This window comes from Schistocerca nitens, chromosome 11 (assembly GCF_023898315.1).
Source record: "Schistocerca nitens isolate TAMUIC-IGC-003100 chromosome 11, iqSchNite1.1, whole genome shotgun sequence".
Taxonomy (NCBI): domain Eukaryota; kingdom Metazoa; phylum Arthropoda; class Insecta; order Orthoptera; family Acrididae; genus Schistocerca; species Schistocerca nitens.
This window is the reverse complement of record NC_064624.1, coordinates 113,783,678-113,799,821: the sequence shown is the minus strand read 5'-3', so window position 1 is coordinate 113,799,821 and position 16,144 is coordinate 113,783,678. Positions and strand designations below refer to the sequence as shown.

Here is a 16,144-nt window from a genome sequence, read left to right as displayed (position 1 = left end):
TCATTAATAGGTAGCGAGTGTTTGAATTCTAAAATTAATGTCTAGAACTTCATTCAGTGCAAAGTACGAAAAATACACCAATGGCTTTACTCTTCCTGCAAAATAATGCTCAGTATTTTATATATCACAGTGTTTTCTAGCACGTATGGTGACCTATCATTGTCGCTATTCATTAATTGTTGTTCACGTCCTACTGACACTATGGTTTCCTTATAGTATCAGTGACGGATGGCTCCCTTCCTTATCTGAAATTTCGATTACAACATACGAAGTGCCACAGTAACTGATCCGAAGTTCCTTTAAGAGCAGATGGACCTCTACAATAGAGCAGACTTCTACACATTATATACACAATTTTCGTTACCACTCACGAATGATTCTGCCTCTCGTTTATTTATTCTTCACTGAAAACATGCTGAATCTGTAGTTTAGTTCACTGTTGGCTTCCATCTAGAAGTGTGGTGTCCGAACACGAAGCTCCGAAGTACCAGTTTGCATGGAAAAATTTTCTCGATAATTTCACATCTCCAGAGAAAAACCGATTGTCAAGGGATGTTTCCAGAATGAAATTTTCACTCTGCAAAGGAGTGTGCGCTGATATGAAACTTCCTGGCAGATTTAAACTGTGTGCCGGACCGAGACTCGAACTCGGGACCTTTTCCTTTCGCGGGCAAGTGCTCTACCAGAAGATCGCGAGTTCGAGTCTCGGTCCGGCACACAGTTTTAATCTTCCAGGAAGTTTCGATTGTGAGGATTAGATATCTTGTACAGAAACGAAGTTTCTTTTAAATGGCGGTTAACAATAAAGCAATTGAACAAAAGCAATGTCTTGATAGCAGACTTTCCTTTACAGAAAGTTTGGAAAAAAGCATTCTTTATACCAATTGCTTCATATTCTATTAATTAATTAAACCAAACAAGCAATAAGCCTCCTAATTCAGGCGATAGCAAGAAAAGGTGTTTGTATCTTCTCTCGAACCGCTTTTTCGCAATAAAGAACAGCGGTAATGGTTTATTTCCTATTGTACTTTGACGAAATACCAACAGTGTTTGTCGGTATTTTGCGTGATATTTTAGAGTCCTCCAGGAGTTGTGTTGAACTGCTCGGTCAGAGGGTTAGCTACCCTCTGTAGTAAAAAACTGAGTGAGCCTGAACGGGTGTCATCGGACGTCCGCCCCGAACAAATTCAACGAACAATATACAACGAAATGAGAAAAAAAGAAAAAAAATTGTTAGAGTAATGGTTAAGGTGTCTGACTGTTAATCGAAAAGTTCTGAGTTCAAACCTTGTTGGGTGCTTGATATTTTCTTTATTTAAAAACAATATCGAAATGTCTTACTTCATGAATTTTATTCGTCAGAGTGTAATTTTTTGAAATTTCTGGTGCTTTGTCTCTTCTTTATAATCATAATAAGATTTCGGTTTTTCTAATTTTGTCCTCCAATATTTCTTTTCACAGCAATTAAAAACAATGAAAAGGCACACATACAGTATTCATGTTATCTGTTTTGTTTGTATATCTTCTCTTCCGCAGCCGCTGTTTTACTATTCATATTGAGATATTCTTTTGCGACAGTATTAAAAGTATTATTTAGAGCAGAATTTCGGCTCGTACGTTGCCGAGCTACTTGACTGTCTGACGCAATTCTTTGCTTCGCTGCTTTGAAACATCATATTCAATGTTTTCGTCGACTGATCGATATTTTGGCAAGTATTTGCAGTCCGTTGTGACAAACACAAATTGTTGGGGCACCGCACCTCACTGACAATATAATTTAATTTGTATGTTTTATTACGTCCACAATTCAGTTTTGTGTACTTCGCCAACTTTGTTTTAATCAGAACGTTTTAGAAAAAAGCGAAACGACTCTGGTATAAATAAAAGATTTATTACAGCCGCTAAAGATGGAATATTTCCCAATTTATAAACACTCTTCGTGTTATAAAAGGTGTTCATTTCAAACGAGGACATTGAAATCTCTTGAAAACGACACACAGAAGCAAAACACATCCTAATGAAAATTAGTTCCTCTCGGAAGGGGGCATCCAATTATAACAAATTTGACCACAAATTCGTCGGATTTGGCATCATTGGATGTCCCCCTCGGTGACAAACGAATTTTAGTTATAAATGTGTTTGATCCGATGTGTAGATTTTCGGATATTTCAATGTCTCCAATTAAAATGAACACTCTGTATAGTTGGAACCATGAACTACTGCGGTCTATTTAAGGCTCGTTCTACGCACCTGACGTCACGCATCCCCTGACAGCCAATGAGTGTTCAGCAGTTTTCTGAGCGGTCAGCTGTGAATGTCTTGCCGAGTGCGAGTGTTAAATGTGATTGTAGTTATTATTTGGTGAATTTTTACCGCGTTTGTTGCAAGTTGTCATGGCTGATGATGGTGGTAAGCGACAAACTCTCCATAAACAGATGAGGGACGTTATGCACAGGATACATGCTTTTTTCAAGCGCGGAGCAGAAAACGGTGGACCTATCACAGACGTCGCCAGATCTCAGGAACGCACTGCACAATCGACAGGCGTTAGCTTGAGAACCGTTCAGCGGATTGCCAATGAAGGAAAATTATCCACGGAGACCGGTGGAAGCCCACTTTTGAGATGCTGTTTTGAAGAGCGCGCCGCAGCGCGTAGTGTGAAGCAGTCGCCCTCCGTTTCTAGCGGTGGCGCCGCTGTGGCAATCTTAGCTTTTGTGTCTCCCTCTGGTGGGTGCATTTAAGGGGCGCTATGAGCTCCAAGATGACTTGTCCACCTTGAGCGTCGGCGCATGTGAGATCGCCACTTGAGTCCAGTGGGCCGCGCCGTATAAGCGAGGGGTAGTGGCTTCGCGGCCGACACGAGAGCAACAGGAGTCAACCCAGGACGTCGGTCTGGTCGGTGCGAGCTGCGACGCCGTGAGACGGGAGATCGGCGCGCCTTCCTGCGTCCGTTGAAGCGGCTGGCAGCGTTTTGGGGGTGCTGCGCCAAGTCTTCGCCAGAAATCGCACTTATTAGAAGTGACTCGTGATATATTGTTTCAGTTACTTGTTAATCTCTACTTGTTTTATTGTTCATTCTCTCGTCCCCAGCTTGCTTGTTTGTCTCTCGTCCGCATTTGTTAGGCAGTGTCTGTCTGTCGGTCTGCCGTACGTTAATAGCTGCTTCTGTCATGTTTGTCGGATTCGGTGTTACCGAATTAATTGCTTAAGGTGTAAAGGCCGAATTCCTGAAATCTGTTTTTATCTTGCCTATCATCTTGCGAGCTGGTACCTGTGTAATGTAGGGCATGTTGGTATATTTTATGTAAACTGCATTTCATGGATTTTATTTAATTGGTCATTTTAGTATATAAAGTTGCCACCCTTCCACTGTAAGAGTTCTTTTAAAAACAAGTTGCACTTTCGGAAGCAAATAATTTTTAATGTGAGTGTTTTTTACCATCTCCATCCCTCTTACGGGGTGCATAGTTTGTGTTTGTGTGAGTTGTTAAAACTTGTCCAAAGTTATCTGGTGTGTTGCAGACTTGCACCACTGTATCTTTCAGAGGTTGTTGTGAGCGGTCGTGATTACGGCCGTGTTAAATGGGAGCGGCAAGGTTCTCAGCCCGGAAGCTCATACTATAAAAATATTGTTATTTCTGCCTCTGAATAAATTGTAACTTGATATCTACTGGTGGCTGTCTGATTATAATTTTAAATTTGTTTTAAAAAAAGGGCTTTTAGGAATAAAATTTCCATTTATTACAAATTTTTTAAAATTTGTTTGCCATTGGCAACTGCTTCCACGCTCACATAGTGTGATTAAATGTGTTAATGTTCTTATTCTTGATGAGTCGCTAGTAAATAAAGTAAATTCTTAAGAAAAGGTTTTGAAATTTAAATTCGCGGTTCAATGTACAACATCGGCGAATTTCCTACTATAAAAAAACATCACTGTAAAAATGCGTGAAACCATAAATTTCAATGGTAGCATGCCTTCGATGAGTAGATACTTAAAAATATTGGATTCAAAGATGTACATACAAATGACGAAAGAAAGATTTTAATGGAACGTAGTGATATCGCTGCTTCATGGGCACAGTTCTTAACACGTATTATTGAAGTAAGAAAATCAGGGAATAAGAACATTTTTTCCTTGGACGAAACATGGGTAAACCAAAATCACACAAGAAAAGCGTGTTGGAAAATGAGTGATGGTTCGGGTGGGTTTAAAGTACCAGTTGGTAAAGGTGGACGAATAGTTGTGCTTCACGGTGGTTCTGCTTCCGGATTCATTCCAGAAAGCAAATTAGTGTTCCGGGCAAAAAAGAGCAATTCAGGGGATTATCATTCCGAAATGAACTCAGAGACATTTAAATTGTGGTTTAGGAATCAGTTTTTCCCTTACTTGCCTGCAAACTCGGTGATGGTAATGGACAATGCGAGTTATCAGTCCGCTGTTGACGAGATGCCCACAAGTACAAAAAAGCCGATATCATGTTGTGGCTTGCAAGTAAAAATATAACACATACTGCAAACCAAACTCGCGCCGAAATGTTGAAACTTGTAGCGCTCCATAAGCCTCGCACAAAAGTTTATGAAATCGATTGTATTGTTCAGGAACATAAACATATAGTTTTGCGTTTGCCACCGTGTCATTGTCACTACAATCCGATAGAGTTAATTTGGGCACAAGTGAAAGGGTATGCCACATAACGAAAAGTGACATTTAAAATTGCCGATACAGAAAGGCTTTTGCACGAAGCACTTAGACAGAATTACTCCTTCAGCGTGGGCTGAATGTGTTCGGCATGCACAAAGGCTACAGGAGGAGGACATGGAAAGGGAAATTGTAATTGACAATCTGATTGAACGCATCGCCATCACTCTAAGACCTGATGATTCGGAACGCGACACTGATTACAGCGATGCAGATGACAATCGCAGCGATTGACAACAATGAAAGGTAAGGCACATACACAATAATACGTTCATTCTTGTTTTTGTTACAGTCGCAGTTTTACAATGGTATTGAAACATATCCCTCTTCTGCAACTGTAATAAGCGTCTTATTTAGACCAGACGCATTTCTCTCTTTTGAAGCATCTTCAGTGGACAATATTTTGTCTCCTCCACTGCCAAGTCACCTTTCCTAGTTTTGTGCTGCGGTTACACAATATTCAACGCTTGTGTCGGCTGACCAGTGTTTTAGCAAATAAATGCTGTTTGTGTGTGCCACACACATAAATTATATTTGACATAGCTCAGAGCACTTCACTGATAGACGGTATATTCAAGTCCTAATGGTTTTGCCTACTTCCTTTTGATTGATTGAAGTGATTTAAAATAAAGCCAAACGCCCGGTGTAAATAAAAGTTTTATTACAGTCGCGAAAGACGGAATATTTCTCAATATTACATACGACACCTATCTGGTACTTAAATGAGATATTGTTATACAGTAAATTTTATACGAAATTTAGGTATCTTTTCCAGATTTCATTCTCAACATTGTGGCAACTGAAATCGACCATACGGAAAGTATACGCTATGGACTTTTACCTCTGCAAACTGTTCAAAATCTCTGCAAACTGTTCAAAATCTCTGCAAACTGTTCAAAATCTCTGCAAACTGTTCAAAATTTTGTGCAATGGTTTACTACATTTAACGCTGCACAATAACTGCGTTGAACATCGAAACAAAATTAAGTCATTTATGGGGGGAAGGTATCAGTCAAGAAGATGTGTAAAAATCAAATTTTTGGGCCCAATAGTTTTTGTGAAATCTAATGATAAGTGTGTCAAATCAGTGGCAATACCATGTTTCTGCACAGGCGAGCAGTGCAGTGATGACAAAATGCGGGGAGCACGTCTCTGTAGCAGCGAACGGCTTAATGCGGCCGTGGTGGCTTTACTTCATAAACTGCGCGCTCCCCCCTAAACGTAAGTTTGGGAACTATACTATACTATGGCGCTGCTTCTCTTGGCCAGTGCGTCGTTTGCAACTGTCAACGCAGCTATCTCCCGCGTCTGGGCGGGCATGCGCGAGCCGCCAAGATAAAACAACTGAACTATAGTTTCTCAGGATGTTTGTTGTCGGGAATGTAGCGATAGAATGTGGGCTTCAGTGCACTATTATTTCCACTATATTGTTTCTAGAATCAACATTAATATTATACAGAAGGCCATTAGTAATCAATATGTGTTGCCACTGCATTGGAAAGCACGTTTCGTCGTTAACATTAGCAATAAAAAGTTCAACTCGATTATTTATTGTATTATTCAGAAGCCATACTGATTGTTACTCGCGTCGTAAGTATGCGCGCGAATATTCTTCAGATCCATTTTGTTTCTTTTTAGACCACTCGGCCAATGAGCTAACGAAAATTTGAAAGCACACGAAAAAGGGTAACTTAATAGTGAGATGTAATAAAACAGAGCAAACGAAACAAAGCCGTGGACGGAACAGCCCGATCTATACTGTAGACTTGGCCGCTGGTTTCTATGTTTCGATACAGTGTATCGATACGTGGAACTGTTTCAGTGTTTCGAAACGGCTGTGGTTCTGTGTTTCCAAACAGTGGTGTTTCATTCTGCCCTGTCTCGAACAACGGAACCAGATTCGATCTCGAGCCAGACACAAAAACTGTATCGTTGTTTCAAAACAACGCTGTTTCCCTCCACTTAAGCGTGGAATGGACAAATTGTATAGAAGCAGAGATGTTTCATTCCGCTCTGTGTCGGATGAGATTCGGGCACAGATACTGAAACACATATAGCATATCACTTCATGATACACTTTCAAGAGTGTCGAAATCTTTTTCACGAACAAGAGCATGAAGCTTAAGATTTCCGAAAATAAAACTTCGTTTCTAGCTGACTGCCCGATTCCGAAATGGCGTAATATCTACTTTATAAACAGTAACCAAACAATAAAATAACGCACACTATTCACATTCAAAATAATAAATGTGTGAAAATCATTCAGTTAAATTACACATTTTATAACATACGCTTCTCTGTTCATTTACAGTAATGATATCGAAAAACGCAAGTAAGCCTACAATATCTTGAATAAAAAAGGCGTCGAGTGGCAGTTTTAAGACATATACGTAAATCTGATGTGGGTATAACTGCAAGCAAGCTGCCTGATGTATCACTGGTGGTGTTCTGGTGAACGGGAAGGGCTGGGAAGCGGGGTAAATTTATATCGTAATGGTTCGAAACACCTTGAGGGACGAAAATTTTTCCCGTTATATATTCGAATTACGTGGCGTTGTTTGTGAGTATAGTTAATGTGCCTATTCTCCACAATGGTTTCCTTTGTGTGCATGGAATTTAGCTGGATGGGTATATTACCCGTACTAACGGGATGTGGGGATCCCAGTAGCGTATCCGTTTTTTCTGCAGTTTGCTCCCGCCTCCAGTTCCGTTCGTGGTGGTTCTACTGTCTTCAGCTATGGCGTTATGAAGCACTGTGTGGGATTATTTTAAGAGGATGAATCCTGAGGAAACGTTCGGCAGTGTTGTCGTTTAATAGTTCAACCTCTTGCTTAAACAGACTTTTGGGACATTAGCATCCAACAGTCAATTTAAGTGAAACTCTGTCGAAACCAGTTTTTATGAATGTGGAAAGTGACGAAGCCAGTTAAACTCCCACAGCAATTGTTCAGGAATCTGCCGATTCAGTTCTGGGTAGGTGTGGTACACAGAGATGGCTGGATTTGCAATAAGAGCAGTACCTTCATCCAAACGAGGCAAAATAGACGAATGGATGTTGATACATGTTAAAGAATAGTTGAGAGTGAAGAGTTTAGAAAAGTGACTTGTTTATAAATGAAAACTATTTACCCCCAGTAGAAAAACCGTCTCCAACAGTTCTCTCTCTCAAGTGTTCGACAACACCCTAACACGAGTACGATCTGCAGTGCAAGCTACATCCTACATCTGCATTACGACTGATAGATGGACATCTGTGAACAATGAGAATTATATTGCAGTCACTGCTCACTTCATTAATGAAAACTGCAATCGCAAGTCATATTTGATATCCATAACAAGCATACAGCTAAAAACATTTCCAGTGAATTACAAAATGTGATATCAGCTTTGGGTATTACCAATGAAATTATAAATTGCACTACAGATAGTACATCTAATTTGGTGGAGGCAGTGATGATGTGCAAATGGTGGCATGTACCTTGTTTTGCACATACACTGAATTTAACTGTGGAAGTAAGCCTTGAACCAATTACTGAGACAAGAGCAAAAGTGAAGTCAATAACGGAATTTTTCAAAAGAAGTCCTCAAGCATTTGAGAAATTACGCAATATTCGGAAGCAAATGGGCGTCCCTATTTTAACGCCGAAACAAGATTGCCCTACGAGATGGAATTCCTTGTATGAAATGTTTGACAGGCTTTTGAAAATCAAAGAGCCTTTACACCCTCGCCATCTTCAGTGCGGATTTACAAACAAAACTGTCCAACGGTCAGGTATTGAAAAATCTTGTGAAATACTATTTTCTTTAGTGCAAGTCACAACAGAAATTAGCAGCGAAAGAAATGTAACCTTGCCAAAAGTTGTCTTATTAAGCAAAGGTTTACAAAGTGACTGTCAGACTTAAAAACTCACAAGGGGAGGCCGCCAATTGTGAAATTCAGATTCGATTCATACTGCGCATAATAAAAGCTCATGGCCAGAGGTGTAATGTGGCAAAGCACCAAGATGCACTTCTCAGCCGTTGTCGAGAAAATCGACAGTTAAAAGAAACCGTTGCGGTGAAATACTCTACGATTAATAATTTTCTACAGCGTCGTGGTGCAGCGGTAAGCGCACGGGTTCGTAATCCGAGGGTCGCCGAATCGAATCTCGCGCCATGCAACCTTTTTTTTTTTAGTATTTGTTTTTTGTGATTCAAATGTATACACACACACACACACACAAAATTCCTGGCAAACAGTTGCAACAATTATGCATATAATAAGTTGTTGAAAGTCGTTTGACGTGGAAAAACTGGCGACTTCGAACATCATGTTTTCCGCAAACAAAGTTGTATTTTACAAATGTTATTAATTGTCTTCATAATGTTAACCATGTATAGTTAACGGAAGACGTAGAAACGATATTCCGAAACGAATACGTATAGCGTAAGTCAAACGTTCGAATTAGAATAGAGACCCCACGAACACAAATTTGCTGTGGCAGGTATGATCTATAAACTCCGTTACTCGCTCATTACACTTGAAGGACAGATGTTGAATGGGTCGAAACGAGCCGCCGCATAACAGCATAGTTGCCTGCTAATTTCGAAAGAAGGTAGATGCGGTCCCTAGCGCAACTTATAACATCAGTGCGGACGGGAGAGCTTTGGTATACCCAGTTAAAAAACGGAAAAATGGAGGCGGTACAATTGGAGAGCGATCCGCCTTCACCAACATGCATAAGCAATTCATTAATAGTATATATATATATATATATATATATATATATATATATATATATATATTACAAAAAACTAATAATAAAAAAAATTGCAAGGCGCGAGATTCGATCCGGCGACCTTCGGATTACGAACCCGAGCGCTTACCGCTGCGTCACGACGCTGTACAACATTATTAATCGTAGAGAGTATTTCACCGCAACGGTTTCTTTTAACTGTCGATTTTCTCGACAACGGCTGAGAAGTGCATCTTGGTGCTTTGCCACATTACACCTCTGGCCATGAGCTTTCATTTTGCGCAGTATGAATGGAATCTGAATTTCACAATTGGCGGCCTCCCCTTGTCAGATCAGAGTAATGAGGCCATTAATACAGTAACTGCTAAACTTGAGGATGGAATCGTATGAATTATTTAAATCTTAGTCTGTATTTTATACTTCAAGGAAACATACCGATCTCTGGGTTTCAGTCACCTTGCCATGTTTTAACATGTTTTCCAGTTCTATCAGGTTACATATTATGAGCTGTACCCAGCTGACTAATGTTTGATGAAAAACTGCCATACTTGACCATTGCGTTATATGCTCCAGTCTGTTATGGCAATTTTTTGATCTGTGTGAATCAGTCACTTTGCAGGCCTGCTCTGAGAGACAAACAATGGTAAATTTAACTGTAAGAAAAGAGTGAGTGGCACACTCATAAATTTTGTTTCAGTGCCTCGCTTCCCAGAACGCTATCTCAATAAATTACATCTCATGATATGCCTTTTCAAGAGCTCGTACAGATTTTCACTCATAAAACTATCAAAATTAGGAGCTACAATACGGGGAAAGGAGTTTGGGAAAATCTATGTCAAACATATCGACTCTGTCCTCAGCCAGTTGAAAAGTATAAAAGTCACACGACACGAAAGCAGCGCATTTGCTGCAGGAAATATAAAACTGTTAAGACACCTACGTGAAAGTTTCATACTTTCTGCGATGTAATTAGCACTCTCACATCTCATTTGTGTTTATACGGAAATATTTATACAGTACACAATGACAATGTTAGGTCTACAAGAGTACAAAACAAACTGTTTCGAAACAGCGTATCGAAACATTACATTGTATTGTTTTATTTGTTTCGAAACAGGTACGTGTTTCAGTTGGCCCACCTCTACTGTACTCGCCTGGGACGTGGGGACTCCCCCGGGGTGCCGTGCTCACGTGTCAGAGGCGTGCGGGGCTGGCTGGCTGCACCGACGCCCTCTTCCTGCAGAGGCTGCGCGCGTCTTGTTCAAAATTAAATGGCTCTGAGCACTGTAGGACTTAACAGCTTAGGTCATCAGTCCCCTAGAACTACTTAAACCTAACTAACCTAAGGACATCCGTGCCCGAGGCAGGATTAGAACCTGTGACCGTAGCGGTCACGCGGTTCTAGACTTAAGCGCCCAGAACCGCACGGCCACACCGGCCGGCGTGCCTTTACACTAGGGACGAACGGCGCCCACTAGTGAGAAATAGTGCCGATTCCAACTTATTTCGACCCGTGACATCAAAATGGACATGGAACACTCTTCGAAATCTAACATGCGTAAAATACGTGCCACAGTAAGATTTCTTGTTACTATAACATTGCGTTTCTTTGGCTTCAGTAACTTACAACGATACTGTAACCTGTCGGCCTAGCCTAGACCTCGGGCTATGCAACAGATGACTTTTCCACCACAGCATACATTACAAAAAATATGGCAGCTATGAGAATATCACTGCGTTCTGTTGTGTCCGTAAGTGTGTGTGACGTCACACATCACATCATTACGCCACGAGTCACTGTGGAAGTCCGGTATCGGCAGCTGCGACCTACTCCAGTTCAGACAGCCGCCTGTACTGAAGATACGGGTGTTTACAGAACGTACCGAGAGTTGGTCCTTTAACAGAAATGAAACACACGACGGGAGTCAGACAACTGTAGATTCCTTTTAACTGACTACTGAATGGTTTATGACCAAACGCGCCACACAGGCGACAGCGAAATTTTCGCCAATCGCTTTTTTCTTCGACAGAGGCGGCTCGTCGGAAGTAAAATGCACCTACTCGCCGATGTCCACTGTGGTCTGTAAGTATCGTATGGCAACGCAACTTGGTAGACATGCTAACGCGTTAATGCGATACCAGTCTGCGCTGGAAAAAATTTGTTCCAGTTTTCGTTACCAGGTGCCAATCTCTCGCTGTGCAACATCTCCGGTGCTCATACTGAACGAATTGTGCAAGTGGCGGTTAATAATAAAATCAACATTCTGCGTTCCTCAACTTGTTTCGCCCTTGCTGCCCACGTTCCGTTCCCAATCCATTACTTATAGAAACATTTCCAAAATTGGAAATAATTTCTTTCCAGTGTAAATTCGTTCCCCTTTGACGCATCAGTATAGCTACCGAGCTTCGCGGCCATACGACAGCTAAATGCCCACGCCGGACCTCCGCGGGTGTCTGAACGTCAGTGTGTGGCCACCCAGTGGGGGAGCCCCGCCACTGCCCCAGCCTCGCGTCAGGGCGCTGCCTCGCCACCGACTCCACCTCACAAGGGGAGGCCGCCAATTGTGAAATTCAGATTCGATTCATACTGCGCATAATAAAAGCTCATGGCCAGAGGTGTAATGTGGCAAACCACCAAGATGCACTTCTCAGCCGTTGTCGAGAAAATGGACAGGCAAAAGAAACCGTTGCGGTGAAATACTCTCTACGATTAATAATTTTCTACAACGTCGTGGTGCAGCGCTCGGGTTCGTAATCCGAAGGTCGCCGGATCGAATCTCGCGCCATGCAACCTTTAATTTTTTTAGTATTTGTTTTTTGTAATTCAAATGTGTATACACACACACACACACACATATATATCAATTATGCATATAATAAGTTGTAGAAAGTCGTTTCTCGTGGAAAAACTGGTGACTTTGAACATCATTATGTTTTTTGCAAACAAAGTTGTATTTCACAAATGTTATAATTGTCTTCATAATGTTAAGCACGTATAGTTAACGGAAGACGTAGAAACGATATTCCGAAACAAATACATATAGCGTAAGTCAAACGTTCAAATTAGAACAGAGACCCCACGAACACAAATTTGCTGTGGCAGGTATGAAATATAAACTCCGTTACTCGCCCGTTACACAAGAAGGACAGATGTTGAATGGGCCGAAACGAGCAGCCGCATAACAGCGTAGTTGCCTGCTAACTTCGAAAGAAGGTAGATGCGGTCCCTAGCGCAAGTTATAACATCGTCGAAAATCAGTGCGGACGTGAGAGCTTTGGTACACCCTGTTAAACAAACGGAAAAATGGAGGTGGTACAATTGGAGAGCGATCCGCCTTCACCAACATGCATAAGCAATTCATTCATAGTTTTTATATATATATATATATATATATATTACAAAAACTAATTTTAAAAAAATTGCATGGCACGAGATTCGAACGGGCGACCTTCGGATTACGAACCAGAGCGCTTACCGCTGCGCCACGACGCTGTAGAAAACTATTCATCGTACAGAGTATTTCACTGGAACGGTTTCTTTTGCCTGTCCATTTTCTCGACAACGGCTGAGAAGTACATCTTGGTGCTTTGCCACATTACACCTCTGGCCATGAGCTTTTATTATGCGCAGTATAAATCTAATCTGAATTTCACAATTGGCGGCGTCCCCTTGTGAGTCGCGTTTACTGGCGGCCCAAGTACCGTGTGAAGCACCGCACTGAGGAAAGTTACGCAACTGTCACACACTTTGCTCGTGGACAAAACACCTAAAGAATTAAAAGCACCAAGAAACACTGTACACACTCGTAAGACGTAAGTGATCTCAGTGCCCTATTACGGGCAATCGATGTGTGACTCAAAGCGTGGATTCCACACATTCGCGAGTAACTGGCGGCCTTTTTATGAAACTGTTTTTCTGCTGCGGCTACTGTTCATCCGTCAACGTCACATTTCCCCACACTTCGACACAACTAATCTCGCTACACACGAGACGTTTTGGAGAGGTCTTTAATACGGTGTGCATCAATTGCGTTGCATATTTTCTGATAGACCAGTATAAATACGAAAACCACCACACAAACTTCAACGTCAAAAGAAAGCAATTTAGAGCACCGATATCGGGGTAATTATTATTCACAGAATTCGTGCGACTTTTATCAAATCATACTGTCCCTGCGAAAGGGAAGAAAACTTAACTTCGAAAACCGGTACATCAACACACCGATTGTCCAAATTGAAAATTATATAGTTGTGGTACTCAAATTTGCGTTTTATGGCGATGTGCACTCTAACTGATACACATTTTCAGCACTGCGTCAGTAAGACGTTAGTGCCTGCCCGTAATTCCGAAACAGAGACTTAACATAGATAATGGGTAAGGCTTCATTAACAGTAAGTGGCTAAACGAAGTATTTACTATAGGTTTCAGTCAAATATAATTAGCAAATCTCTCTACAAATGTTATAATTCTGACGTGATTCACTCCTCTGACGGAAAGCGACAACAGAAATCTACCTCCACGTTCGATACTATTGCACTGGAAACGAGAAATTAAATCTCTACTCTACCGTCGACAATAGCCTGCACACAAAAATTTACACTGCACTTTAATCGTGTCATTTGAACCTCAAGTACAGGAGTTGGTGACAGTTTCACAATCGGTAGTATTCATTCTTTCGTCACTTACGATGCGACTGATGCGCAAGCACAAGCCACGCAGAACACGACGCGTCTCAAAGAGATCGCCGATGCGTTGCTTTGTCGGCACACCAGGCTCTCTTATCAGACAAATATTAACACGAGAACGGACAGAATGCGCTGCAGCGTCGTGTAGTGCAGAAAAATTGTGGTTTGTTATCGCTTCCCTTTCATCAGTAATCTGAAACTAGGAGACGTGACGTCACAGAACGATGAACAACAATACGACAGGTTTACTTCAAGAGGCACAAACATTACGATAAATTCTCAACAATTCGTCAACTACTAATCAAATCTTCGACTCAGTCTAACCAGGATATTAAGCAAAGCAACAAATCGCTCGCGCATCGCAACCTCAACTCCAGAGAATCGTAAAAGTAGTGAAATGAACGCGAGTGCTGCGTTTCATGGCCAGAAGCACGTCAGCATGGCGACACGTGTTGTGATCCGCGAGTGGATTACACAGTATTCGGAATGCCCATGCACAAAACAACTTCCGACGTCTGATTACTTTGCAGACGATTTAACGTGTGTAATACTTGATGTTAAGCCTGTAGACCAGAAAAAGTTTAGGGACGGTTTGAAATTATTCTTATCGTGTTTTCGAAGTCGCCAAAACAAAAGCCAGTTTTTCGCATGGCTAAACGTGTGACGTCATAACTGTACGACGATGTTAATTTTGCCGACACTTTGTATGGTGTGTGTGGACACTGTCTGCAAATTGTTGGTAATATAGAGTCAGTTGCAATGAAGTAATAAACTAAAACGTTAAGTCTGATGCGGAAGGTGACCGCATGAGCGGCGAATATGTGCTACTTCACGTATGTGTGTGTGTGGGGGGGGGGGGGCGGTTACCGAAAAATATCTTAAGTGTTTTAAATGTCGTCCGGAGTTTATTGCAAATCGCTAACTGCCGTCATTCTGGAAGACTGGCTGAATAACGTCCGCGTATTTCAGCCCCATGAAATACGTCACCTCGAGACACCCCAAGTTACCAACTGCGGTAGTTATGTTACTGTGTGGACCCCGTAATGTCAGATTATACCTCTGAATGAGTACGGTAGGACAACATTTTAGATGTTTAAAGTCGGCAAAAGTAAGCGAAATATTGAAAAACAAATTTTTGTCATCCCTGCAAACCGCTAGATAGGCAACCTGTAACAGACCTCCGGTTCCAGGCTGGCGGTCCAGTGTGACAGACAACCACAGCTGTCGAATCAGTGGCAGAAGACGTCGTGTCGCCATAAAACTCACCCAGTCACAAGTGCCGAGTTTGATGGTTTTCGCAAACTTGCGTCCTACGAACATAATCAAGAACGCGAGGTTTTCATATTAAATACCTTTGGTACGAGAATTCTGGAGAAATCTACACTGCCATCGAAATACTAGCCGACTGAATGTGGCGGTATTTTCCATCCGTTCTACCTTATTCTTGCTCAAGTTTTCACCGGTTAAAAGACTGGAGCAAGGCGATAAATAACGAGCAATAAATTACTGAACACTCAAAGCAGTAATCTAACACCCTGTTCGCGACCCCTTTGTTCGTAGCCATCGTGATTTTTAAAAGTAAGACAATATATTAGGCAAGAGCAGTTCCTCGACGTTGCCCTTATTGAGTTACGCGACTAACCACCCAAAAGCGTGCAGAACATGGGCAGCTTCCTGAAATTCCAGTAGCCAGCTGGCCGCCTTACCTTTGTCAGGTCGCACGCTCCTGTCCTCTCGGCCGCTCCCTCAACAGTCAACTGTGAACTGGGCCGCACAGGGAGCCGGGGCGCGCGGCTGCCCCCACCCAGCTCTGACGTCACGGGGCGGCGTTGCCAGGCAGTCGAGGGAACGGCTGCGGCAGGGCGGGCGAGACGTCGACGTCGGTGTCGGCACGGCCGGGCAGGCAGCGTCCCATCCACGCCACAGGCCGTTCATCTCGTCCCGCGCTATACAGCTGGTAACACACACCCCCTCCTAAATGGGTCTCCGAAAACCGGGCTTCGTAAACCGATTAGCAAATACC

General features: G+C 42.1%; 1 protein-coding gene across 1 annotated transcript in view; it reads right to left on the bottom strand.

Annotated features, from left to right (window-relative positions):
- Positions 1 to 15,898, bottom strand: part of LOC126212689 (ankyrin repeat domain-containing protein 65-like) — a 256,124-nt gene extending 240,226 nt beyond the window's left edge. The window contains exon 1 of the mRNA XM_049940105.1: positions 15,828 to 15,898. The gene's annotated coding sequence lies outside the window, so the exon portion shown is untranslated. The remainder of the gene's footprint in view (positions 1 to 15,827) is intronic.
- Positions 15,899 to 16,144: the final 246 nt, after the last annotated feature.